This window comes from Amblyomma americanum, chromosome 6 (genome assembly GCF_052857255.1).
Source record: "Amblyomma americanum isolate KBUSLIRL-KWMA chromosome 6, ASM5285725v1, whole genome shotgun sequence".
In the NCBI taxonomy this organism is placed as follows: Eukaryota; Metazoa; Arthropoda; class Arachnida; order Ixodida; family Ixodidae; genus Amblyomma; species Amblyomma americanum.
Genome location: NC_135502.1, coordinates 19,769,476 through 19,783,677, shown reverse-complemented (window position 1 = coordinate 19,783,677; position 14,202 = coordinate 19,769,476). Strand labels below are relative to the sequence as shown.

General features: G+C 45.8%; 1 protein-coding gene and 1 non-coding gene across 5 annotated transcripts in view; both read right to left on the bottom strand.

Moving 5' to 3' along the window:
- The window catches only part of Dgk (diacyl glycerol kinase 1), a 418,312-nt gene that overhangs the window by 294,248 nt on the left and 109,862 nt on the right, over positions 1-14,202 (bottom strand). The gene's annotated exons all lie outside the window — the stretch shown is intronic.
- On the bottom strand, positions 10,577-10,762 carry LOC144095747 (U2 spliceosomal RNA). Its single transcript, XR_013306763.1, has one exon. It is a non-coding gene; the product is annotated as a U2 spliceosomal RNA (small nuclear RNA).

The window sequence follows — 14,202 nt, the reverse complement described above, 5'->3', positions numbered from 1 at the left end:
GTTTCGCAAGGGACGCTTTATCAAAGGACGCTGAATCGAATAACGACTCGTTTTATTTTATTTCCCCGTGAGCGCTTTATTTAGCTCTCTAATAAGCGGTTTCTCTGCCTCTGACCTGAATGGGAAGGTTGTTCGCACCGTAATGGGTTTATTGACGAGAGGGCGAATCGTATTAAAGATGAGTGGTCGGCCTCAGCATGCTGTCGCTACGGCTGTTACTGAAGTTCCTTTGTTTACAACTGTTCGCCGTTTCGTGCCGAGCGGGCTGCTAGCAAAGCCCTAAACTCATTATTTCAACCCTTCGTTGTATTCATTTCAATGCCTTGTCCCCACTTATGAATCGCACTGTGTTAGGACGGCTTCGGTTGTGTGTCTGAAAAAAATTTATTAGAATGTGTTAATTCCTTTAAACGACAGCTGGCGAAAGGACTTTTACAAGAGAATCACTCAAAAAGAAATGAGGCCCAAAAGCTGCACTACTATACATGCTAGCGGAACTCAATTAGCTAACACCATAAACCACTTCTTCATTGAAGCTGGCAAGCCTGCATTAGATCAAACTCTCTCTAATGCTCCCGTATGCAACCTCATTATCACTTTACCTAACTCTGTTTCGTTGCTGCCTGTGATCCCACAAGAAGTAGCTACCTACTTTGGCAAATAAAAAAAAGCAACGTCTCAGCAGGCCATGATGACATCAAAGCGATACCATTGAAGTATATGTCTGCTTTAATATGCGAGGTTTTAGCGTATACTATAAATCTGAAGTTCAAAACAATGTCTCAGCAGGCCATGACGACATCAAAGCGATACCGTTGAAGTATGTGTCTGCATTAATATGCGAGGTTCTAGCGTATATTATAAATCTGATGTTCTCAAGTGGTGTGTTCCGAGATGAATTGAAGATTGCTCGTGTTTGTCTAATATATATAAAGGAGGAAATAGAAATGAAATCACGAACTATCGTCGCATCTCCGTGTTATCAGTGTTATCGAAGGTATTTGAAGGAGCCATTAATAGCAGATTAGGAATGTTCTTGAGCGTTCATAACATTATTAACCCCTCTCAGTATGGCTTTTTGAAAAATAAATCGTCTGAGCAAGCTTTACACGCCGTTAAAGAAAAGATCATTGACAACATTGAATCCACAGCATACACTCTTGGTCTGTTCTTAGACCTCCGGAAAGCTTTTGACTGCGTACAGCATAAAGTTCTATTGAGTAAACTGAACAGTTACGGGTTACGCAAAATAGCTCTAAACCTCCTGAAAAGTTATTTAAATAACAGAATACAATACGTTAAATGGCATAATTTTGTTTCGAACCGTTTGTGCATTACCAAAGGGGTTCTACAGGGGTCTATATTAGGCCCACTTTTGTTTTTATTGTATATAAACGACATCTGCAACATATCTGATTCTCCAGATTTGGTTATGTACGCTGACGATACAAATATTTTTTTTCACATCACGTACTCTGCTGGAATTAGAAACTATCGTGAACGTTTATTTCGTAAAATTATACGCTTGGATGCAGGCGAATAAGTTTAGCTTAAACTTGTCAAAAACCGGGTAATAATTTTCAGGCCTATTAATGCCCCTGCTCATTGCACACTTAACCTAACATACGCCAACACAAAACTGCAACAGGTAACAACTCATTAGTTTCTGGGTGTCTGGTTTAATAAACATTTATCATGGAACACACATATCTCAAAACTTCTCACTGACCTTAGTAAAACTGTTGGTTGTCTTTACCGGATCAGCGATCTCTTGTCCGTTTCCTTAAAAGTGTCCATATACTACGCACTATTTTTTTTTCCAAATTGTCCTATTGTGCACTGGTCTGGGGCACTACAACAACAAGTAATTTTCATAAGTTATTGCCTTTGCAAAAGAAGACATTGCGGACTATAGAGTGTTACCATGGTAGGCCGGAAAACCTCCCAACATCACCACTCTACCATAAGCATAATTTACTTAAAGCAAACCATGTTTACATATTTCGCCTGTTACAGTACCTCCATCGTAATCATTTGTATTCCTTGCTCCAAACCGCCCTCCTTCTAAATACCCCCTTAGCCAGTACAAAAACTTGGTCCCTAAAACAAGGACTAATTACGGCAAACAAAAGCTCGATTACCAGATTCCAGTCGTTCTCAATAACCCATCTTTAAGTGTCATGTTTGATCTAAGAAGAAATTAAAAAAGACATAAAAAGGCTACTAATCAGCACTAACTCAATATAATCTCAGTTTTTTACTTAGCGAAGCATCTCTTGTTTTCGTGTCAAGTTGTTTGTGTGTGTGTTTTCTTTTGTGACATCATGCCATGTTTATACACTGCCTTTGATTTATGGTGCACTGTCTTTGTATCAAAAAAATATTTTTTACTGTAATACTGTCGTTTGATGCAATGTATTTTTTTTTCATATCATACTATGTTAATATTCGTTATTTCTGTGTTGCCCACTGCTGTATCGACTGTTTTGGGGAACTGTGACCTCGTCAGGTTTTACCGCCTTTTGTTGCAGTTCCCTCTTTCATCTTTGAAGGAAAATAAACCTCAACCTCAATTTCAACCTCAAATATTCAGTTGATCAGTTTCCGAACTTTTTCTCTGTATCACTTGTATTCACCATCGCGGTTCACTTGTCTCTTGCGTCTAACGGCATTGGCATAAGTATCCCGGGCTCGCACTTCCTGTTTCCGGCGCAGTTGCATCTTTTCGACCCATCTTTTCAGGATTCCCACCGAGCATAAAGAACGGTCATAGACAGAGCCCTGTTGCACCTACAGCCGTAAATTTTTGGTGTACACGCGGCGTACAGCATACGCATGCATGCGAGTCGAGAAAAGGTGAATTTCTTTCCAGAAATTTGATGGAATCCTAAAATATGCGCAGCCTGAGATTTAGAGCGGGCTGGCGGCAGGCTAGGTGCCAGGGCTAAACGAAAATAAGCCTTTTCAGCGACGTGCGCGTCCCGTAAACTTATGACATCGGGTGTACGATCATGAGAATACCAAGTCTTGTGATATATATTTTGATCTGCGCTGACAACTGCACATTTGCCCAGATTTGAAGAGGATATATACGACTTCCGGCGGAAAAGGTTCCGGCAAAGAAGCGGCGTAGCGGGTCGCCTCAAGCACATACTTGTATGACCACGAGTTTTTCTCTTTTGACGCCTACGATTTCTTGCTGTAGCTTGACAGCAAAGGTGTGTCAAAGGTGTACGAAGTAACGATGCGCTCCCAAGCCGTGCGCCAGGCGATGCTGACGTCACAAAGGTTCACGGCGTCACTTTTCGCTGGACAACGAGGTTGTGCCCGACGAACCACTAATATCCAGATCTGTAAAACTACGTGCACTTTAGTTTCCCGACCCTCGAAGAATATGCGCATACTTAAAAGAGTGAGCTTGCAGGGTTCGAGAAAAAAATTAGTGCGGGTTGTTTTGAAGATGTTTTAGGAAAACTCCGATGTGCATGGAATGTTTTGAGTATTCCGAAAGTATGTTGTGATCAGAGAGCTTTCCACTTCACTTATTCCTTTTGGTGCGTCTCAAAACTTTCATGGTACAAATATCATGAAGCGGACGCACTACACTCAACCGGTGAATTAAATTTTCATCGGAGTTTCGTGGCAACTAATCGCACCAGATCTTTGCCACGTACGATGGAAAGAAGTTTAAATTGGATTGCTGTAATTTTGTTAACCAGCAGGGCTGAAAACATAGCGGTGGACATTAATACACACAACACGTCGTCTCTTGAAAACTCATTATGAAACAGAAGAGAATACATTAATTTAGTTATCGCAGCCAGTAAGCAATTTCGTGGCTGCAGAAGAAGATTCATGGTGTTGAGTAAAACCAATAATGTGAACTATAGGAATGGAGTTTTATTCAGCCTTATCACCTTATCTGCGCCAAGTGTTTAATGACTATTCTTGATTTTTCCTTACCTCCGAAATGTACCCTAATCAGGAGATACGTCGATGAAGGGACAATATGCGCAACTGATTTAAACCGATTAAATTATTCCTGCAGTTATGTCTCGCCCACGCTGCCGCAAAATAAACCGAGTTCCACGGGAAGAACCATAAGCAAGCTTAGAGGTCCGTGGCTCATCGTTAATCCCTGTAAAAGTCCTTCTCTCACTCTTTATGCGACTTTCCACGTGCAACAGCTTAGCCGTCTTTATGGATTCACATTTGGGCTGCGCAGTTTGCCGTTGACTTATCCATGAGTAACGACCTTTTTGATTAAAGGCTTACTACTGTGTACCCATGGATTTCTGCATGCATACGTTTAATCCCCAATTCCTAGGCTATAGCTGTCACCTACATGCAGAATATTTGCGTTGTGTTCATAGTATGCTGACACAGACTTATCAGTGTCCCGAAGAACCAGCTGAGTTCATCGCGAAGCGATCATTTTAATGTTAATTCAGTAACATCATACAAACAGTCTCATTCAGTTAGCATCTTGTTTTAGTTTTAAGACTCACACACGATCCGGTTTTTTTTTTCCAATAAGCGAAAGTTTGCATAGTGTTTTTGGCAAAAGTAAAGACACCGTCAGGCTATGCAGTTCAACCCTCCGAGCGGGACGAATCTGTAGAGAATGAAAAGAACAGATCTTCTCACTCTCCGGACCATCCAAACGCAGGGATGCCACATATGGACACAGAGCACAGTCGAACTTGATTTCTGCCGACACCCACAGGGAATTCTTTACATGCGTCAAGAACAGACACGTAGTAAGAATAATTTTTTGTGTGAAACAACGTGAAGTAAATCTACAACGGTAGATATTGCATGTCTGTAGTCTAAATCAATACCTACGTCCCGATAAGGTATAGGTACGGACTTATAGCTGCGCTCATGCTAATGCCAGCTCAAATGCGAGCTGCGCTAACATATCCGTGCCCTTTCTAGTACGTGAAATACATGAATCTCAGGATAACTACAAGCAGTCTGAGGCCTTAATGAAGAGAATAATAAAGAATGGTATGGACGCGACGCCTTTCAATAATGTGCTTCTGTGATCAGCCAAACATTAGAGAAGAAAAAACAAACTAGTTCCGATGACATATTTGGGCTGCCGTCGTTACTGCTGTTTTACTCACTGTATCCGCTGCACTGAAGCAGAGACCCAGGCACTGTTCGATTGGTATTTCTTTTGTTGTTGTTTCTTTTGCTACCTCGACATCACTTCTTTTATTGCGCGGAGAACATTTCTCTTTTGGAACGTTATAGTAACGAATTGCCGGAGATTAAAAAGCATGTTTAAGTATGCCCCCTTGAAAAATACAAGTTTTTGAAGCGATTACTTCCGACGCAAAGAGTAAGGTATACGTTTCATGTGTGGAAGAAGCTTCCAAATTACACATCAGTTCCAACTCATCCACCATAACGTCCTGAGCTCACACATTCCAGCATTAGGCCTTGACGTTACAGAAACTTGCTTCTTTGGCAGTCAGGTCGCGTTTAAACTATTCGGGGCAGCCCACAGCAACTGTCTATCACATAACAAGGCGACAGAGGCTCATTAGCCTGCGCGCTATTAGTAAGCATACATTAGTGCGTGTCAGCAGCGCACATTCACCATCTAAGTACGTCGCAGCTGGCTACAATAACAAGCACAGACCCGACACATGGGGCCTCCCACGCGGCGCGTGAAGGCAGGCACGCCCTTTGCGTAAGCGAATACGCGTGCCGTGAAAGCGACGGCGCCCGAAGGCCGTGAACTTGATGCGTGCCCGAGCTGCGCATACGCCGCAGATGTGGCGGCGTCTCTCACCGCCGCCGCCGCCGCATGACGTCAGACAGCCTTGACGCACCTTCCGTGGCTAGCGGCTGCTCGCATCCTGGTTGATTCTTAGGGCACCTGCGCAAGCAAATGCTGCGCACATCTGCCTTAAAGTCAGCACCTTGAGAGATGTTTACATTTACAGGGTACATAGGTTACTGCTGCTTAAGTGACCTAAATTTGATCCCCTTAAATACAACCAAGTTTTAATGCGTGTTTTTATTCGTGTTTTTCCTACCCCGTTATACCATTTCTTTTCCATTCATCAACATCGCCTCTGACCCCATAGCCGGCGATAACCTACTGTATCGCCAGCAAGTTGCCAGCACCGTCGTTACGGGACGTACCAACCAACGATGAAGGAACGTAAGAATGAAGGCGAAAAAAATTATTGTAAAAATTGTGATCACAGATGGCGCATGTTTCAATTTCAATTACGCCAGAGTTAGAGGAAAGTATATAAAGAGAATAAGAATAGGCAAAGAACAACAACGACAACCGGACTGGTAAACAAAAGTTCGGAGCATGATACCCAAGATCCTTGGCCCTAAAGGGCGAAAAACAAATCAGAACGGAGCATAAAGAGAGTAACACTCGCCAAAAACAAGAAAAAGGGAAAAACAAAGACGTTTCGGGGCCCGTAGGGGTCCCTTGTTCACAATGGCAGCGGATGGGCGAAGGTGGTGACTTATGTATGGTGCAGGTGGCGTAATGGGCATGCGTAAACCTCAGGAAGATTATCCCTCGCTCGGTTTAAAACATGTGGTGTCGTTTGGATGCGAAGTGATTCTAGAAGTAAGCGGGACGATAAATACTTCTCCGTCGCGATGACTGAGGCGTTGTTCCCGTCGATGGAATGTGATGCAGCTTGATAGTGTTCAGCCAAGGCATTTTCTTTCGTGCGGCCTTTGGCGACGTCATTATGATGTTTTAAGCGCACTTCACATCCAAACGACACCACATGTTCTAAACCGAACGAGGGGAGATGTTTCTCCCTCCTTCGAGAAGCAGCCCCAATGTATGTTCATTAAATTTGGTCCCTCATTCAGTTCTTTCTGCGAAAAATCGCACATTTTCAGTAAAATTCATTCCGAGGTTTTAATGACGCACTCCGCCCTGACTTGCAGCACCATGTAGTGTTGTATGTGGCATGTATACGTGAATGGCCGCACCACGGTAGCCACCAGGTCATCGCTGACCGGATACAAAAAAGTGCGCTAACACTCCCGCAAGGTGTTCCTGCTTCGTCTGTAACAATCAAGACTGCAACCATCCATGTAATTCCTTAACTATAAGGCTACAGCCCAACTGCGTCGTACGTACGGCAGACTTTCAGCCATAAAACATTCTTCATCAAAGGAAAAAAAAAGGCTGAAAAGCGGTTATATCACACAAAATACGCTCGACCGTATTTCGGTCCCGAATACATCCTCTAATCTCCCAAAAAAGGTTTCATCACTCCCGCTGGTCTAATTACGTTCCCCACGAGCTTGGCAGCAGACGGGTCAGATCGCTCATCTATACAGGTGGCAGCTCATCCACTCGCATCCCGCCTGCCAGAGGCAGCCTGGCGGAGCACGGTCGATACGTCATAGAATCTGAGCGGGCTTCCGCAACTTCATATGCGCTCGATGCAAGAGGCTTCCAGTCATCCACTCGACCGGAAAGGAGATACTGCGCCCATCCCGGATCGGGCAGTGCGCGGCGCGGCTTTCACGTCGATCGCCAGTGCAGCTTGCGCAACGCGTGCCGACGCGTAACGCGAGGGAGCTGTTCTCGTAATAGGGTCCGCATCGGTTGCAGATTGAGTATGAAAACTTGCGTATGTATGCCACACTTGCCTGTCTTCAAGTGATTGAAAACCGTGCGTAAGATGGCCGAAGGCCGAGGCAACCTCCCACCTGTTGATCTGTATGCTGAAATAGAGTCACGTCATCTTGTCAGCGCACATCAACTGCGGGAATAATAAAAATTACGGGAGCACCGATGTCACGTAACATGCGCCAAGGCGAAAGCCTTGCTGTCGCCGTGAAGAGCCGCCGTGGCGGAGTGGGAGCGCCTCGTTCTCGAACGCCAAAGGCGTTGGTTCGATTCCCGGCCTAGACCCCGGTTTTTGATTCACAGCGCTGATGACGTCATTTTTTCGACATGTGAGGCGGACACTTTCTGAGGAAGCACAAATCCTGCGCACACTGATGAGGCAAGTAAGGTTTTCGCATTGCGATAAGACGCCTGTATGCTCCCAGATGTCCACGAACGTTAAAAAATGAAATAAGTAACGCGGTGTTCTTCACTTCACCGAGTCTTGTAGCTATAGCTCTGTTTATATTTTTCTGATATCGCTCCTTCTCTGTCACACTTCCCTCCCTAGATCGCACTTCCTTGAAAAAGCAGCAAATTTCGGGGGGAAAACGGAAGAGGCTAGGGAAGCCCTAATTATGCTTTGAAGCTTTGAACAGGAAGTGTGCTGTTTTCTGCAGTCGCTGCTCCTTTATGCTCAAATTTCCTCAACGACGGCAGAGCTGAATAACTAATCGTGCATGACTAATTAACCTAGCGACAGCTCACGAGGTCAGTGCATATTTTGTTCGACAGCCGCTTTTCTGTAAGCCTCCGCGGTTCTTAGGGAGTCATTTGCGAAGGTGATTAATTAATGCCGATACGTCGCAAAATCGAGGACACGGAGACACATCAGGAAACCAGGAAGCGCGAAAGGCAAGGTTGGGCTGGGCTCACGTAGAATGAAGAACGGAGGCCATTGGAGCACACGTAAGTATATGTAAAACAGCGAGGACTGGGTGCGCGGTTTCCGGTTCAACTTGCAACTCTCCGCAAGCGGTTCTACCAAAAAGAATTAGCTACAGGGTTAGTTGGTTGTCAGACTCAATAAAAGAATCTAGCACACAAGAAAGAAGAGAAAAGACAACACGGGCCCCTGCGTTTTCTTCTGTCTTCTTTCTTGTGTGTTGTACGTCTTGGCGCTAGAATCCTTTTATGAGGTTCTACCAAATCCCGGCAGCATTATGCTAGCTAAAAGCTTGCAATCAGCTTATTACAGGCCGAATTCACGAAGTGAAAATCGTCGGCTATTATTAGTGACCAGCGTATGGACACCAGCTATTAAGTAATCCCTACCGGCGAAAAATTCAGAGAATTTGATGTCTGGTTAGCTTACATTAGTTAATTTGGTAGTTAGAAAGAAATAAAAATAATGTAGTCCTGCCCACACCGCCTGTGGCACGACGGACTTGGTTGGCTAATGTACATTATACTAGGCACAGGAAAAACAGTAAAAAAGGTTGTGCCGGCCTGGCATACTACGTCAGACTGGGCAATAAAAATAAAAAATAAGAAGTGGTTTATGGTTTGTGGGGGTTTAGCGTCCCAAAGCGACCCAGGCTATGAGGGGCGCCGTAAATGTAAATGGGCTGACTGGTAAGAAAAGAGATTAATGAAGGAAATTATAATGTAGACGAAAGCAGTTCCAGGGGTGACTGCCAACCACCCTGCATCTGCTTGGATATCCAGCCTTTCCACTAGCTTTCCACAAGCGCGTCTTGCCACAAGGCACTCACGCTTCGACACATGTTCGGAAGCTCTGATTTTTTACCAAGCAGTCCCGTCGCTCTTCCGCGGATATTGAACGCCGTAATTCAGTTATGGACAACTACAAAAAGTTTTCTCATAAGCAGCATCACCTTATTTCCTTCGTTGTCATCTTTTTCGAAATATGAACACCAGAACATGTAAAAGCTGATTTTAACTCGCACAATAAGAGAGGATTTCAATTTACCAGGGCGATTTTACGCGAAATTTTTCTTAAGACACCACAGAAGGTTCGCTGCAGGCTTCAAAGGAAGGTAGCCAAGCAGGTTTGTGCCAAATCTTTTTTTTTCCATATACAGCATTCCAGAACACTAGCAGTTTTAAATAAGAGAGTGATTACGCATTGGCATCCACCCAAGCGCAGCCATATGACTATAAAGGAAAGCTATACAGCTTTCTCAGAAACTTCGTAGCTAAAGAACAATTCGTCGTGGTCCAGGTTTCGAACCCGAGACCAGCGCTTCACCGGAGCAGTCACTCTACCAACTGAGTTAAACGGGACGGCGAGCTTATGGTAGGGCGAGGGCCAACTGATCGATAAGCAGTTTTAGTTTAAGGGCGTTAGCTCTTACTCATCACGTTTCGAAATTTCGTGGGGTTCTGCTACCACCCTGAGATCACAGCGCCATCTGTGGCACCAACTACTCATCCCATTCCGAGAATTCGTGGGGTCTCGTACCACCCTGAGATCACAGCGCCATCTGTGGCAGCAACAAGGAAACAGCACATCTCGCATTGAGACTTGTAGCATACTGTACAATAACATTGTAGAAACAACTACCTGCCGCGTGCCAATGATGACGTCACGGCCCAATATGGTGGATAGAGGTGGAACTACGTGAGTATGACGTCAGGGGATGAAACGGTGGCATAGTTTCGGTTTCTTGAATCCAAGATGGCAGCATTAACATTTGTTGTGCCTTCCCATGTCTTTCCCACCTCACGCCCGAAAAATATCCTATACGGGTTGGAAAACTGTCCCGTTACGGGACCGCTATGTATGTATACTGCTGCTGCTGCTGTTGACAGGAAGAATGAAAAGGAAAGTACACAGGCCTGCCCACTGGTTCAAGCCGAGCCACAATCGCTGCCACGTGCAGAAAGTAGGAGAGTTGAAAGAGAGGAGAGTAAAGAGTGAAAGAAAAGACGCGCGCTATAATGCCCCAGGCTGGCCCCGGAGGCAGTGCAATGCCGGGCCAACCTGAGGCGGAGGTGATTCAAGTTTCAAGCACTCCGCACATTTCCAAAAATAAGTTTAATATCTTGGGTCCAAATGGGACCCGTAGCAGATATTAAGTCAGGTAACCAAAGACTATACATGTGCACATTCCTTCCGCTATTTATACTCCGACAACAAAGGGCATCCATCCGGGGACAGTTGTGTACCAAATTTGGTAGGCAAATAAAACCCTGTGGGTTGTGGTACAGAATGAAAACCACAATTAAATAATAGGTAAGCATTGTACACATGCAATTATTAATTGAAGCGCTACCATATCGCACCTCAAACCGAATTCTAGGCCCACCTTGACCCCCCCAAACGAAGCAAATTTCGTTTGGGACGTATCTTGAGGGGATGTAACTCGACAACGGGTAGACGCGCATCTTAACTTCTCTGATAAATGCCGCTAGGCGTCGATCGCTCCGCTAGGCGGCGTGCGTGCACGCGTAGCCGCGCATGGTGGCAATCCACCCCGTTTCAAACGGTATTACATTCCGCTTCTCGACACGAGAGGCGCGTTCTTCTTCGCTTTCTTCATCTAGTAAACCAAACAGCTAACGCTCGTTACTTCAGCGTCTTCCAGACGGTGGCGGCCTTTTTTTCTTTACTTACTTACCTCGCTTATACTTGTACATATCCGCAGGGCTGCATTGTTCCTAACCTCGGGAGAGGTCACGAGCCCATCATCCTGCCGTTCAGCTACGGACATGACATACTTTTTATTGATAACGCACGAGGTAACAAATCTTTCCCGACGCACTCCTCGCCACCGTGCACTCGCCCAAACTTAATTTGCTTCGCAGAGGCTGAAGCCGCGAGACCTTGCTTCGTGCGAAACACGCTAAATGGGTCCTCCCTGTGCTCTTCCTGAAAGAATTCCATCTCCGTCCTGTTCGCAAGATTAAGATCGAGACATGCGGGCCGACATTCGCACGCACCGGTGAAACTAGACGCGCAAGCTCGTTCTTTTGCGCCCGCGCTGTTTGCGAGCGCCCGTACAAGGGTATGCCGGCCGCAGCTTATAAAAGTGTGCAGCGCTTTTCAAGCCGCAAGTCGGCGTCAACCAACCAGGACAGAGTTCTTAACGCTGGTTTCAGTTCAAAATCGTGATTTCCCGGTGAGTGGGCAATCCTCGTGTCGGCCGTTGTGATTGGAGGACGCTATAAAGCCGGGCCAATCACGAACAGTCGTCAGGGACGAACAGCGTTGCGAATTCGGCCGGTAGTTCCCTGATGCAGTTTCTAGCCCCTACAGTGCTGAATAGTTTTATTGAGATGGAGCACGTTCGGTTCGCCACTACCACAACTTCAAACAAAGCTTGGTTTCGAGTGCAAGGCGCTGTAATTCACCGTTATTTGATTACTCCGGTACTGAGCTGCGCATTACCGTCTTTAAGACGTCGTCGTACCGTGGTGGTAACATCGCCATCATGGTCGCTGAGATTGTCAGCTATATGCGCTGAGAGTCCTTTCTGTACGGAATCATTGTCCGTGCAGGCCAGTGCGCTTAACTGGTTTATATTCGTTCTGCGACCGACCTCTCCATCTTCCCTCTCATTAAATTAATATATATCTATCTCTCCCTCTCTCTATGTCAATACGTTCTGAGAGAATATTGTTTCGCAATGGATTAGTAGTTAGTATTTCCTGCGCAAATAAGCAGCTGCCTTCGCATCCCCCTCCCCCCCCCCCCCCCCCCCCCCTCCAGGAACAAACGACTTCCACGACTTCCAGCCTATCCGCCTCAAACCGGTTTCTTTGAAGAGTACCGCGACGCTACTATTTGCGAAAACGCTGTAACGACTCGCCCGTTCAGAACGAACACAACACACTTCAGATATGAGGGCTAAAGTAATCTTCATACCAAAGTGATGTCTATGTTTTCAGGGCCCGCATCACAATTTGGAATGAATCCAGGAGCTCTGCGCCGAATTTAATAGGATGGTCTAACCTCTCGAACGCGTATGGCGCGAACGGCACGACGAGCTTTGAACAATGACGAAGACACAAAAAGAGGCGCTGTAAATGCGTGCGATTCGGCTGTTTATATGTAGACATTATTCTCGGACGACCCCGCGAAGTACGGTCTTCATGCAAACAAGGCAGCGATGCAACAGCGGCGGCAATTTTCGCATCGTGGAATGGTTGAAAACTGTGCACCGCCTCTGTCCGCATTCTCCGTTCTCACGAATTATTTCAAAACAGGGATTGGCTACATTTTTTTTTTATTGCAAAGAACTTTTTGTCTGCTCTGGCCTTCGGACCGGAACCCTGATCGGGCCAAGACGAGGCGTGTTCACGTTTCGAGAGATTAGTACTTTATTCAAGACCGCGGTGTTCGAGTCAGGGCTATAGGTTATACGAGGTGTTTGTATGTTTGCACGATTTCGCCTGGGTGAAAGTGAACTTAGTGAAAGACGGAGCAGAAAACCAGCCGACTTCAGTACAAGCAGGGCGCTGACACGAAAGTTTGCGGTAGAATGTACTCATGCGCGGTTGTTTTCAAATGCATTTAAATTCCAGGCCATTCAGTTCGCTCCTCGGTCCCATGAAGCGCAACTCAAGTGGAAGCTCAGGCGCATCAAAGCTCTGATGGGATGGCCACGAAAATTGTCCTCGCCGGCCGAAAATTGCAGCGCTGGGGACGTTATACGCGTTCTATTGTATTGTCCACAAGAAAAAACTGGCGGCCAGGACACGCTGTAAAATGAAGGTAGCTCTCCCATTTATTTGACTCAGAATCGGGAGCCGCGTTTAATGCATTCTGTCTGAAATTCAATACGCGATGTCCTCAGCGAGCGTCTTTCGCCTCGCCAGATGCCTTAGAGTCTAGCATGACTACAGGTCGTTCATTGAACACGCTTCCACTCTTGCTTGTATTTTTCTTCTTCTTTCTGTCCTTATCGAACGATCACTCGTCTGTCTCGCATCACAAGGATACACACCACAGTTTAGATGACCGCCGAGGGAAATAGTCCCAGGTGCTGTCAGCCTTGTGCACCGCTTTCTTTGACCTTTCTTTATCTTCTCTATTTTCTTTATATTGACCGTAGCGTCGCAGTCGTGTCCACAACGTACGACGTACCGGTTTCGCGGATCCGAAAATGTTCGTTCCACAGGAAATGTTCCCCGCAGAGATCTTCTCTCATGCATATATGCCTATCTTGTAACGGTTCATTTCGAAGAATGTTAGATCACAGTACTATATGCAATGCTTGCCGGTAGCATTTGTTATTCGTAAATGGCATACCTCAGCACTCAAACTCCTCAAGTCTTGCCTCATGAGAGGCTCTTTCGCTCATTTCTCATTAGCAATATCTTGCGTATTCCTCGACCACAGCGGTGGCCTAGTGATATGAGCATATGCTTTCCGTGGGGGAGGCGCTGGTTAGATCCCGAGAGCCGTCGGTTACCAGGGGTAAAAGCTTTCCCCGGCCTGGTGCTCGGCTTTCCTGGGGTGATATGCTTGGCAAAATGACCTTGGACCAAACTAAAATCACACGAATAACTAAACGACTACGCTTATGCACTGCCCATCGCAGTAGAATTCCCTTAGGCTCAGG